The sequence below is a fragment of the Oncorhynchus mykiss genome, chromosome 6 (assembly GCF_013265735.2).
Source record: "Oncorhynchus mykiss isolate Arlee chromosome 6, USDA_OmykA_1.1, whole genome shotgun sequence".
Taxonomy (NCBI): Eukaryota; Metazoa; Chordata; class Actinopteri; order Salmoniformes; family Salmonidae; genus Oncorhynchus; species Oncorhynchus mykiss.
In genome coordinates, this window is record NC_048570.1 from 55,099,104 (window position 1) to 55,112,073 (window position 12,970).

A 12,970-nucleotide genomic window follows, 5' to 3' on the forward strand; every position below is an offset into this window, starting at 1 on the left:
AGGGCGTTTTATTTTGGAATTGTACCTGACCTTTAAGTTTGTGGACTTTTAAAATACGCATCTCGGACATCTCTGCTCTCCTGCGCCTGACTCCTTCACCTACCTCTAAACACAATCTTGTCACAGCTACCTAGATAAACAACACCGGCTAGTTGATTATATGGTGTGTGCGCCTGCCTGTCAATAGAAAATACTGTCAAAAGAAAGAAAAACACGAGAACAGGTAACAGTAACAAAACTTAGTATCTGCTATTTTTATTTTATTTTTGTTTAAACCCATTGAGTTTAAACACCTATTTTGCGAGGGCGACCTGGCAAGATGAAAAAACAGAAATAGCAGCATGTCCTTAAAACATTACATAAAAATACAGAATACACACAAAATATTTTTTCCCCATCTCAGTTCTAGCCTTAGGAACAGACAAGGACAGCAGCGACTGTGAACGAAGACTATATTGACTGACTGATCTGGTCAGTAAAGAACAGAGATACAAAGGGAGTTGTCCCATCATAGAAACCCCATTTCAACTTCAGTTTCTTGGTCAAGTTATCAATGTGCCATTTTAAATTCAAATTTTCATCTAACCAAATCCCCAAATACTTATAGGTGACCCTATCAATTTGCTGGTCGGTTATAGTTAAAATTGGCAAGTGACTCCATCTGTTTACTTTCAGGGAAGAGAAAACCATAAACTTGGTTTTCCTTTCATTAAGCACAAGTTTCAATTGGAAAAGGTGCCTTTGAATGACAAAGGCCAACTGTAAGTCCGGAAAAGCCTTCTCAATATTAGATGCGCTAGAATAAATAATTGCGTCATCAGCATACAGATGGAGGTTTGCAGTCAACAGTCTTCCTATATCATTTATAAACAGTGTTAAAAAGGATCAGACCTAAAATTGAGCCCTGGGGAACTCCTTTTGTAAGCCTTTGAAACACAGATTTCACACCCTCCTGAGCTACACACTGTTGTCAGAAAGGTAGTTTTGGAACCAATCCAATGCATCAACACTTAAACCAACCTTTTTTAGTCTATTCAACAGCAGGGCATGGTCAACTGTTGAAGGCCTTCGATAAGTTAATAAAAAGTGAAACCCAGTGATTATTTTTGTCTTGAGCATCTACAATATTACCTACAACCTTACTTATAGCAATAATTGTACTATGCTTGGCTCTAAAACCCAACTGGAACAGATAAAACTGAGTTATTATAAAGAAAGTCTTTCAATTGTGAGTTCACAAGATTTTCCAAAACTTTTGCCACTGCAGACAGTTTAGATATGGGATGACAGTTATCCAACTGGGACGGATCTCCACCTTTATGTAAAGGCATGACATAGGCTGCTTTCCAGACTTTTGGAATGGTATTACTCGCCAATTAAATATTTAATATGTGAGTGAAAGGGGCAGCAATGATCTCTGCACCAATTTTGAGAAAATATGGGTTTAATCCATCGGGGCCAGCTGCTTTCTTAATATCAATAGATTTGAGTTCCTTTACAACTTCTGAAAGCTCAATCTCGGCAAAATGAAATGGATGAACCACAGGCCGGCATGCGGCAATTTCACTCACAGCCTCATTTGAGATGTTAGGAGGGAGTTCATTATCAAATAAATGCCCAGCTTTAGCAAAATGCTCATTAAACATGTCAAGCAGATTATTCTTGTCAGTCACATACATTCAATTTGAGGTCAATTTCAGCGGAAGACCAGAGGAGTTCGTGTTAGCATTCATGGGGATGTTGGTGTCTCTAATACAAGCAACTGCACAATGATCACTTAAATCGTTAGCGAAAATACCAACGGCTGAGTATTTATGCGGATTGTTTGTTAGAATAACATCAATAAGTGTTGACTTCGAGATGTCTAGGGGATGGAGTCTTGTGACTGCATTTATAATTTGAGTAAAATGTAACGTATTGCACAGTCCTCTTATGACCTCAGAGTTTGGAGATAACCAATCCATTACTGGAATTATCCCTCTTTTCACTAACTGATAACAATTTATGAAAATGTTCTGCTTGTGGCCATGAGCATGTGAACTGAATTAAATCATAAGTTTAAAAGACATATCTTAGTGCAAACATTGAGTTTTATCCTTGTTTCCCTGCTAAGATCTCTGACCCTCCTGAGTCTCTGTCACAGCTTCAGTGGAGAGGGTCAGGACTGAGGAACAGGATCAGTGGACATTGTCCTCTACCCAACCGGCCCATCTGGACAGGTTGCTCAACCGGAACGTCCCACCAGACAGGGGGGCAAGAGGGGGACAAGGGGGGACAGGGTACACCTGCAGGGGGAGGAGAAGGAAGCTAGGGGATTGATTCAGCACATTAGCAGTGAACTGAACACACATTTACTGTACCTTACGCACAACTTAAAATACACACACACGTTGAACACACACACACATCTCCAAACCGTGTCCTCACAGTACAGTGCTTAGCTCCATTGTGATGTTGTCTTTGGATTCCGTCAGAGACTATCACACTCAGGCAAGCAGATAAAAGGCATGCTTCTGTGGAGTGGGCAGCAGGAGAACTCTGATCGCTCCCGGCTCCTAGTTACCAGAAAGAGAAACACTGACCGCTGCTCCAATCACAATCCCACTACGTTAGATTAGCTCACTCTCACAGCTCTGAGTAAAAACAGTGAAACGAGTGCAGTTCCGTGGAGCTAGACTGTAACCGTTAGAATTCTGGCATGCTTAGAGAAGTTTTTGGTTTTCACACAGCTGTTTTATGGAAGTAAAACTTGATTAGTTCACTGAAAACATAGGATGGTAGGGAATGAAAGAGAGTGAAGGGACACAACTGCTGACCGTTTCTAGACAAGTTGGGTGTTTTTCTCACAAACAGTTTTTAGATAATAATATAACTTGATCAATTAACAAAAAATGGAAGATTGTTTGACACAAGAGTTAAGGTGCACTGTAATTGCTGACATTGTGCAGACATGCTTTTGTTCTCATATGAAGTAGCTTTATAGTTCATTAAAGACAGAAGATGGAACTAATAAGAGTGAAGGTACAGTTGCTAAATTAAAATACCATGTCATTAAGTCATCAGGGTTGGGGAGTAACGGATTACATATACTCAGTTACATGTAACTAATTACCAAGAAACTAACTGTAATCCGGTATGTTACCAGCAAAAAAACAAATATATTTTGTAAAACTAGATGATTACTTCTAGGGTTACTTTCAAATTCAAAAAGGATGGTTGTGAAAAAATACATTAGTTTTCTCCATGACATTCAAATCAGCATTGAAAAAGTTGAAGTTTGTTCCGCTTGAGTGAGTCTAACTATAAGTTGGAGACCTGATTCAGAGGGGTTGGGTTAAATGCAGAAGACACATTTCAGTTGAAGGCATTCAGTTGTACAACTGACCAGGTATCCCCCTTTCCCTTTCCCCATGGTGACACACCAAATGTCTCTGATTGCATGAGAGCAGCATTTATTTTTCAACCATTCAATTGGCCCAATCAGTCTTCCATTAAAGGGATAGTTCACCCAGATAGAAAAATTACACATTGGTTTCCTTACCTGCAAGCAGTTTATGGACATGGTATGACAGCAATCCATGCTTTGGTTTAATTTCCCTGGAACTATTTCGACATGCTAACATTTAGCATTTGTGGTACAAATCCAATTCATACCGATAGTAGCATTTTCCTGCTTACAGGGTAGGGAAATATTTATTTATTTATCAGGGAGTCATACTGAGACCAAGGTCTCTTTAACAGATGAGCCCTGCATTACATAAATTACAGAAAATACAGACATCAATATAACTATGAAATGTAACCAGAAAGAACCACATGGTCATAAAAAACCAACACATTCATCAGTAATATGGTCCTCAAATCAGCATTCTGAATTACCCTAGAGGCACCGAAACATCACATTTAAGAACATTTTGAAGATTGTTCCTACAAATAAAGTGCAAGAAAAGTAAAAGCTGATTTACCTAACTCAGTAGAGACCAAAGGAATTTCCAGAGTTAACCGTCCCTGAGACCGGGTGTGATAACTCGCATGTCTAAAGTTTAGTAAAGATGTTAGGTACAGTGGGACTTTTTTTGTAAAAGGGCTTTATAAATTAAAACATAACAATGCATCAACCTACGTGACATCAAAGAGGGCCGACCGACATTCTGGTAGAGGATGCAGTGATGAGTACTAAAATTATCGCCCGTAAAACAGCGCAGTGTGCTATTAGAAAATGCATAGAACAAATCAAATTTGATTGGTCACATACACATGGTTAGCAGATGTTAATGTGAGTGTAGCGAAATGCTTGTGCTTCTAGTTCCGACACGTGCAGTAATGTCTAACAAGTAATCTAACAATTTCACAACTACAACAACAACTTCACAACAACTAGCAAGTGTAAAGGAATGGATAAGAATATGTACATATAATTAATTATATGGATGAGCGGTGGCCGTGCGGCATAGGCAAGATGCAGTAGATGGTATAGAGTACAGTATACACATATGAGACGAGTAATGTAGGGTATGTAAACATTATATAAAGTGGCATTGTTTAAAGTGACTAGTGATACATTTATTACATCACATTTGTTATTATTAAAATGGCTAGAGATGGAGTCAGTATGTTGGCAGCAGCCACTCAATGTTAGTGGTGGCTGTTTAACAGTCTGATGGCCTTGAGATAGAAGTTATTTTTCAGTCTCTCGGTCCCAGCTTTGATTCACCTCTACTGACCTCGCCTTCTGGATGATAGTGGGGTGAACAGGCAGTGGCTCGGGTGGTTGTTGGCCTTGATGCTCTTTTTGGCCTTCCTGTGACATCGGGTGGTGTTGGTGTCCTGAGGGGCAGGTAGTTTGCCCCCAGTGATGCGTTGTGCAGACCTCTCTACCCTCTGGAGAGCCTTACGGTTGCTGTACCAGGCGGTGATACAGCCCGACAGGATGCTCTCGATTGTGCATCGGTAAAAGTTTGTGAGTGTTTACGGTGACAAGCCAAATTTCTTCAGTTTCCTGAAGTTGAAGAGGCGCTGTTGCGCACAAGTGTGTATAAGGTTTGATTTATCTTGGTCAGGTCGCAGTTGTAAATGAGAACTTGTTCTCAGCTAGCCTACCTGGTTAAATAAAGGTGAAAGGAAACATTTTTTTTTTTTAAATGATTAAAAGCAGTGGTTTGTGCTTTTAGTTTTGTGCGAATGCTACCATCAATCCACAGTTTCTGGTTGGGGAAGGTTTTAATAGTCACCATGGGTACAACATCACCGATGCACTTGCTAATAAACTCAATGTTGTTGTCTGAGGCTATCCGGAACATATCCCAGTCCACATGATCGAAGCAATCTTGAAGGGAGGAATCCAATTGGTCGGACCAGCGTTTAACAGACCTTAGTACGGGCGTTTCCTGTTTTAGGTTCTTTCTATAGGCTGGGAGCAACAAAATGGAGTCGTTGTCACGACTTCCACCGAAGGTGGCTCCTCTCCCTGTTCAGGCGGCACTCGGCGGTCGTCACCGCCGGTCTACTAGCTGCCACCGATCCCTTTTCGTTTGGTTTTGTCTGTCTTGTCGAGTTTAGGTTAATTGTGGGGTATTTAATCTCGCCCTACCTTTTAGGTTTTGTTCGGAATTGTTTGTGTATCTGACATTTGTTTGGGTTGCGTTTGGTTTGTTCTGTTGAACAGGTGGTTTTCTGGACTGCGTTCCTGTTGTTTTGTGGCTGATGTTGTGGTCCTGTGCCTGTTCTTTATTGGACTTATAATTAAACGCCCATCCTGCAATTCTCACTCTCCTGCGCCTGACTCCACACTCACCTCTCCTAGGGAGAACCTGACAGTCGTACTCAGATTTGCCGAAAGAAGGACGAGGGAGTGCTTTGTATGAGTCGCGGAAGTTAGAGTAGCAATGATCCAGAATGCTGCCAGCCCAGAATGCTGCTAGATAAAATTTAGGGAGCTTTGTTATCAGATTAGCTTCGTTAAAATCCCCAGCTACAATAAATGCAGCCTCAGGATATATGGTTTACATAGAGTCTAATGAAGTTCTTTCAGGGCCGTCGAGGTGTCGGCTTGGAGGGGGGTGTATACACGGCAGTGATTATAATTGAAGAGAATTCTCTAACTAGATAATGCGGTCGGCATTTGATTGTAAGGAATTCAAGGTCAGGTGAACAAAAGGACTTGAGTTCCTATATGTTGTTATGATCACACCACGACTCGTTAATCATAAGGCATACACCCCCACCCTTCTTCTCACCAGAGAGATTTGTTTCTGTCGGTGCGATGCGTGAAGAAACTGGGTGGCTGTACCGACTCTGATAACATATCCCGAGTGAGCCATGTTTCTGTGAAACAGAGAATGTTACAATCTCTGATGTCTCTCTGGAAGGCAACCCATGCTCGCATTTCGTCTACCTTGTTATCAAGAGACTAGACATTGGCGAGTAGTATACTCGGGAGCAGTGAGCGATGCCCCTTCTGCGGCGCCGTTGTTTTGGGTCGCCTACTGGGATCCGATCCATTGTCCTGGGTGGTGGACCAAACAGAGGATCCGCTTCGGGAAAGTCGTATTCCTGGTCGTAATGTTGGTAAGTTGACATTGCTCTTATATCCAATTGTTCTTCCCGGCTGTATGTAATAAGACTTAAGATTTCTGGGGTATCAGTGTAAGAAATAATACATTAAAAAAACTAAATACTGCATATGTTTCCTAAGAACGCGAAGTGGGGTGACCATCTCTGTCGGCGTCATCATACCAACGGCTTTAATGAAGTGGCAGTTTTGTTAATATAGATGATGTCACCGTAGTCGAGGACTGATAGGAACGTCGACTGAATAATCTGCATTCTACTATTTAGCGAGAGACAGGACCTACAGTATAGAAGAAGCCCATTTTCATTATCAGCTTCTTAACTAATTCATCAATATGTTTTTAAAAGACAGGGACACGATCAATATGGACACCATCCAAAGTACATATGCTTAACTCAGTTATTTTTATGTGGTCTAGAGATAAACATACTTAGTTTTTACCTGTATTCAATACTAATTTCAGGTCAATAAAGTTTTTCTGTAATACAATGAAGGCAGACTGTAGTTCAGATAGAGTCTGGTCAACCGTGGCGGCAATAGCATACACAACAGTATCGTCTGCATACAAGTGCAGGTTACAGTACTTTAAAGACAAGTCAATATTGTTAATGTAAAAAGTACAGGACCCAGAATCACGGGACACCTTTCATAATATCCAGGAAACCTGAACAATATGTCATTTTGTAATTCGGGTCAACTATCCCTTTAAAAACAATAACATAAGCAACAGAGGAGGTTAAAAAGCCCTTCGTTTTGGCTTTATGTTTAGGTGTTTTTTTTACAAATCTATATTTCCACATTTACAAGTCTTAATTGGAATGACTGGAAATCTCAGACTTGATTTTTAATATAAAAATATAGCCTAATCGTATTATTATCTGTATTGAAGTATAAAGCACTGGGTTAGTAGCCAACCCATAAAATGAAATGCTACATCCATTTAGGGCCAACTATGTAACGTCTAACATTGATTTATCCTGCACTAGATGTTGTTCAATTGGTAAAAATCATTTTTTGTCTTCTTCTAATGCCTCTTAGGTCGAAATAATGTGCTACCGTGTTGACATTCTCCAGACAATCTGTTACTGTTGTTAAATGAGAATAAAAGTTTATGAATGAATTAAAGAGTGCATTATCAAACAGTGCTGCTGCCTACACAGCCCACAGGCAGTCTGGGTAACGTAGGTGTCTTGCTGCCCTCTGCTCGTGAGCGGAGCAGTGGTACAGTATACTGCAGCCCACCACTGTGTCCCTGTATGACATGGGTCTCGGTTTTACGCATCCAAAAGAACACACACACACAAACCATAGCATTGTAGATGGCTGGGTCATCACATTATCCAAAACAACACAGTGTCCAATACAAACTATTGCAACTAGAGATTGCATCAGGTGGAATGCAATTTTTCACAGCAATACACAGTGGAGTTGTGGGGTGTGATGAAAGAGGAGAGACAGATGAGAGGGTGGGGAAGGGAGGAGGTGAGAGAGAGTGAGTGAAAGAGGGAAAGGGTGAGATAGAGAGAGACCTGGAGACAGAATGGAAGAAGATAGACGGTATACACAAGAAAAAGAGAGGATGGAGAGACGGGGTGATATATGGTGAGAGAAGAGGGGAACAGTTGTTTAGGCAAGTCATTTAAGAACAAATTCGTATGTACAATGATGGCCTACCAAGGAACAGTTGGTTGACTGTCTTGTTCAGGGGCAGAACAACAGATTTTCACCTTGTCAACTCAGTGATTTGATCCAGCAACCTTTTGGTTACTGGCCCAGAGTTCTAACCACTAGGCTACCTGCCACCACCATAATGAGAAGAGAAAGAAAGTAGGAGAGAAACAGATGGTAATTTATCTCTGCTTACAGAATGGCATCCCATTACCACCAAATGTAATCTCATCTCAGCAAAACTGCAACAGATGCATTTGGATATTGCCACAGAGAGGAGTTAAGAGACGGGACAGGATATTGATGGCTAGGACAACATTATATTAATCTCTTTCACTCTTCCACTTCTCTGTATTAGTTAGGAGAATGTGATGAGACACAGAGATAGGTGTTGGGAGCGACACACATCAACTCAGCGCAATGAGGAGAGGGAGTTTAGAAGGTTCAAGATGTTAGTTTAAGTGACTTTCCTCGGTTGTGAACAGTGTTCTTCGGCAGCACACAACACAAAAACACATATCTACACGCACATTCCTCCTCAGTCTTCCTCCCCTCTCTCTTTATTTCTCTCTATACATTACAAAACCAATTTAGTCTCACTTGCCTGATGGCACCTCTCAACCAGTCTCATTTACACCTACAGTAAACCGTGAGAAAAACCACACAGAATGCAGAAGCAACCATAACCAGTATGAATTACTTTGCCAGGATGAATCACTGAAACTGCTGAAAAGAGTGTGTGCGTGTGTGCGTGCGTGCAAAAGAAGAAGAGAAAAAATAACAGAAGATGAGTTGGAGAGAAGAATGTACAGTGCCTTCGGACTTATTACATTTTGACCACTTGACTTATTAAATGTTGTTACTTTACAGGCCTACTCTAAAAATTTAAATTAAAACAATAAATAATCCTCAGCAATCTACACTCAATACCCCATAATGAAACATTGAAAACAGGTAAAAACCAAAAACCAAGCCATGAGGTCGAAGGGATTGTCCATAAAGCTCAGACACAGGATTGTGTCAAGGTAGTGATCTGGGGAAATGTAACAAAAAATTATGCAGCATTGAAGCTCCCCAATAACACAGTGGCCTCCATCATTCATAAATGGAACAGGTTTGGAACCACCAAGACTCTTCCTAGAGCTGGCCGCCCAGCCAAACTGAGCAATCGGGGTAGAAGGGCCATGGTCAGGGAGGTGACCAAGAACCCGATGGTCACTGTGACAGAGCTCTAGAGTTCCTCTGTGGAGATGAGAGAACCTTCCAGAAGGACAACCATCTCTGCAGCACTCCACCAATTAGGCCTTAATGGTAGAGTGGACAGACGGAAGCAACTCCTCAGTAAAAGGCACATGACAGCCGGCTTGGAGTTTGCCAAAAGGCACCTAAAGACTCTCTGACCATGAGAAACAAGGTTCTCTGGTCTGATGAAACCAAGATTCAACTCTTTGGCCTGAAAGTCAAGCGTCACATCTGGAGGAAATCTAGCACCATCCCTACAGTGAACCATAGTGGTGGCAGCATCATGCTATGGGATGTTTTTCAGTAGCAGGGACTGGGAGACTAGTCAGGATCGAGGGAAAGATGAACAGAGCAAAGTACAGAGAGATCCTTGATAGAAACCTGATCCAGAGCGCTCAGGACCTCAGACTGGGGTGAAGGTTCACCATCCAACAGTACAACGACCATAAGCACACAGCCAAGACTATGCAGGAGTGGCTTTGGGACAAGTCTCTGAATGTCCTTGAGTGGCCCAGCCAGAACCTGGACTTGAACCCGATCGAACATCTCTGGAGAGACCTGAAAATAGCTGTGCAGCGACACTCCCCCCCCAACCTGCAAGAGCTTGAGAGGATCTGCAGAGGAGAATGGGAGAAACTCCCCAAATACAGGTGTACCAAGCTTGAAGCGTCATACCCACGAAGACTCGAGTCTAATCACTGCCAAAGGTGCTTCAACAAAGTACTGAGTAAAGGGTCTGAATACTTATATAAATGTGATGTTTCCAGTTTTTTTCATATACATTTGCTAGAATTTCCAAAAACATGTTTTTTCTTTGTCATTGTGGGGTATTGTGTGTACATTGATGAGGAAATAAAACAATTGAATACATTGTATAATAAGATTCTGATTCTGTTTCAATGTTGTAGGTGTGTTTACTCAAATCTCATGCTGGAAAACAATTCAACTTCTAGACGTCAAAAGAGATGAGGATGGGAGAGAGGAGGGCAGAGGAGTGAGAAGGAAATGATAATAATAGATAATAGATAAAGAGGAGGACAGGAGGAGAGGGCTGGAGGAGAGAGAGAGAGAAGAGGAGATGAGGGCGGTAGATGGAGGGGATGAGGACAGGAGGAGAAAAGATAAAGGCTTGCCAGAACAGTGGGGTAAGGTACAAAACATCAGGCAGTCTCAGGGTCAGGGCAGGCAGAACGGTCAAGACCAGGAAGGACTAAAAAACAGGAGCAGGGAAACAAGCAGGAGCAGGGAAACAAGCACTGGTAGGTTTTACGAACAAAACACACTGGCAACAGACAAACAGAGAACACAGGTATAATGGGGAAGATGGGTGACACCCAGAGGGGGGTGGAGACAATCACAAAGACAGGTGAAACAGATCAGGGTGTGACAGATCTGTTATTTTTATAGTGTTCGACTGACTCATAACTAGGCCTCTGTGTGTGATAAATCATTATACGCTGCAGTACAAGGATGTAAGAACCTACAAATACTTAAAGGGTACATAGAGGAGGTGAAAAAGAGCATCAGGCTTGTGCAGACATGCTCCATTCAATGGACTGCCAAAGTATGTTAGATCAAAGTGTGCGTTTGTCTGCACGTGTGTGTGTGTGTGTGTGTGTGTGTGTGTGTGTGTGTGTGTGTGTGTGTGTGTGTGTGTGTGTATATACAGTACCAGTCAAAAGTTTGGACATTCCTACCCATTAAAGGGTTTTTATTTATTTTTACAATTTTCTAAATTTTAGAATAATAGTGAGAACATCAAAACTGTGACTACCTCATGAAGCTGGTTGGGAGAAATGCCAAGAGTGTGCAAAGCTGTCATCAAGGCAAAGGGTGGCTACCTTTAAGAATCTAAAACATAAATATATTTGGATTTGTTTAACAGTTTTTTGGTTACTACATGATTCCATAGATGTTATTTCATAGTGTTGATGTCGTCACTACTATTCTACAATGAGAAAATAGTAAAAATAAAGAAAAACTCTTGAATGAGTTGGTGTGTCCAAACATTTGACTGGTACTGTACTATATGTGCCTATGACACACACACACAGTTTCTTCACACACATACAGATGAGTCTTCTGTATGAATGTGCAGGTCTTAGTTCCACAAATATGGTTTATATTCACCATAATAATAACAACCCTCAGATCTCTTGTGACTGACACAGGCAGTCCAATTCTGATCTTGTTTTCCACTAATTGGTCTTTTGACCAATCACATCAGATCTTTTCACATCAGACATTTTTCCAAGCTCATCTGATTGGTCCAATTAGTCAAATAAATATCAGAATTGGGCTGCCTGTGTAAACGCATGCATACAGTACATGGAATAGGACAAGTGATTACACAAACATGCATGCATACTCTCACACACACACACACACACACACACACACACACACACCTGATTGAAATCGGACTGACCCCAAAGTGAAACCATGGCATGTCTAAAAGGTGTTACACACCACACACATTGGGTGTAAAAGCACCAGATGCCTGTTCAACATGCCAACTAACACAAGTCAGCACAAGTCAAAAGTCCGTCACTGGCCGTGGGCAGCATTTGGTACTTTAACGCACGCACACATTCATCACTCCTCCCTGCTCCGTTATCAGACAAGTTAACAATGTGGGTCGACACACAAGTTAACTTCTGTCTTAGTACATACATTTCACACTTATGTCAGTATTCATATTTAATATAAGCAATATTTATTATACTTATCGATGTTGTGGATGAGCGTGTTGTTTGTTTTGTTCTGTTCCTCTCTCTCTCCATCTCTGTAGCTTCCGGGTATGCTGGATAAGAACCCGAGCTAAGGGAATGGGCTGACTTTGTAGTGCCTGTCCGGAATGGCTCATTAATGTAAATGGGGATATTGAAAGACACTGTCAGTAGTGATGTAATGTTGTAAATGTTATATTGTGATATTGTTTCATAAACGTGTCGCAATGTATACACTTTAGTATGTTTAGTTAAATGGAAAATTTAGGTTTGTATAGGTAATTGCCTAATTAATTTGTGTTCTGAGGGGAGGGGCTAGCCCTACAAAAGGAGCCTCTCTTTCAGTTCACAGGAAGGCATTTTGGATTGAGCTGTGGGTGGGGTAACATTGTTTTTAGCTGGCCCATTAGGTATATGTTTGATGCCAGTACTGTTGTTTTTGTTCTGGAATCACTTTGTAAATAAACACCCTTGCACAGAAGAACTTTTGTGTCCATGTTTTTACTTTGATAGAGGTTAGGTTTTCAAGTTTAGCCTTCTGGCCTACTCTACATGACAACACATTAAACACATCAGACTGCAATAAAGGGTTAGGGTGATGCAGCGGTCTAAGGCACTGCATCTCAGTGCTAGAGGTGTCACTACAGACCCTAGTTCAATCCTGGGCTGTATCAAAACCGACTGTGATTGGGAGTCCCATAGGGCGGCGCACAATTGGCCCAGCGTTGTCTGGGTTAGGGTTTGGCCGGGGTAGGCCGTC

The 12,970-nt window shown here is 41.5% G+C and overlaps 1 long non-coding RNA gene across 1 annotated transcript in view; it reads right to left on the minus strand.

Annotated features, from left to right (window-relative positions):
• The window catches only part of LOC118964910, a 33,104-nt gene extending 20,792 nt beyond the window's left edge, over nucleotides 1-12,312 (minus strand). Inside the window, exon 1 of the long non-coding RNA XR_005052163.1 lies at nucleotides 12,207-12,312. This is a non-coding gene — a long non-coding RNA (uncharacterized LOC118964910). The remainder of the gene's footprint in view (nucleotides 1-12,206) is intronic.
• Between the last annotated feature and the right edge of the window lie 658 nt (nucleotides 12,313-12,970).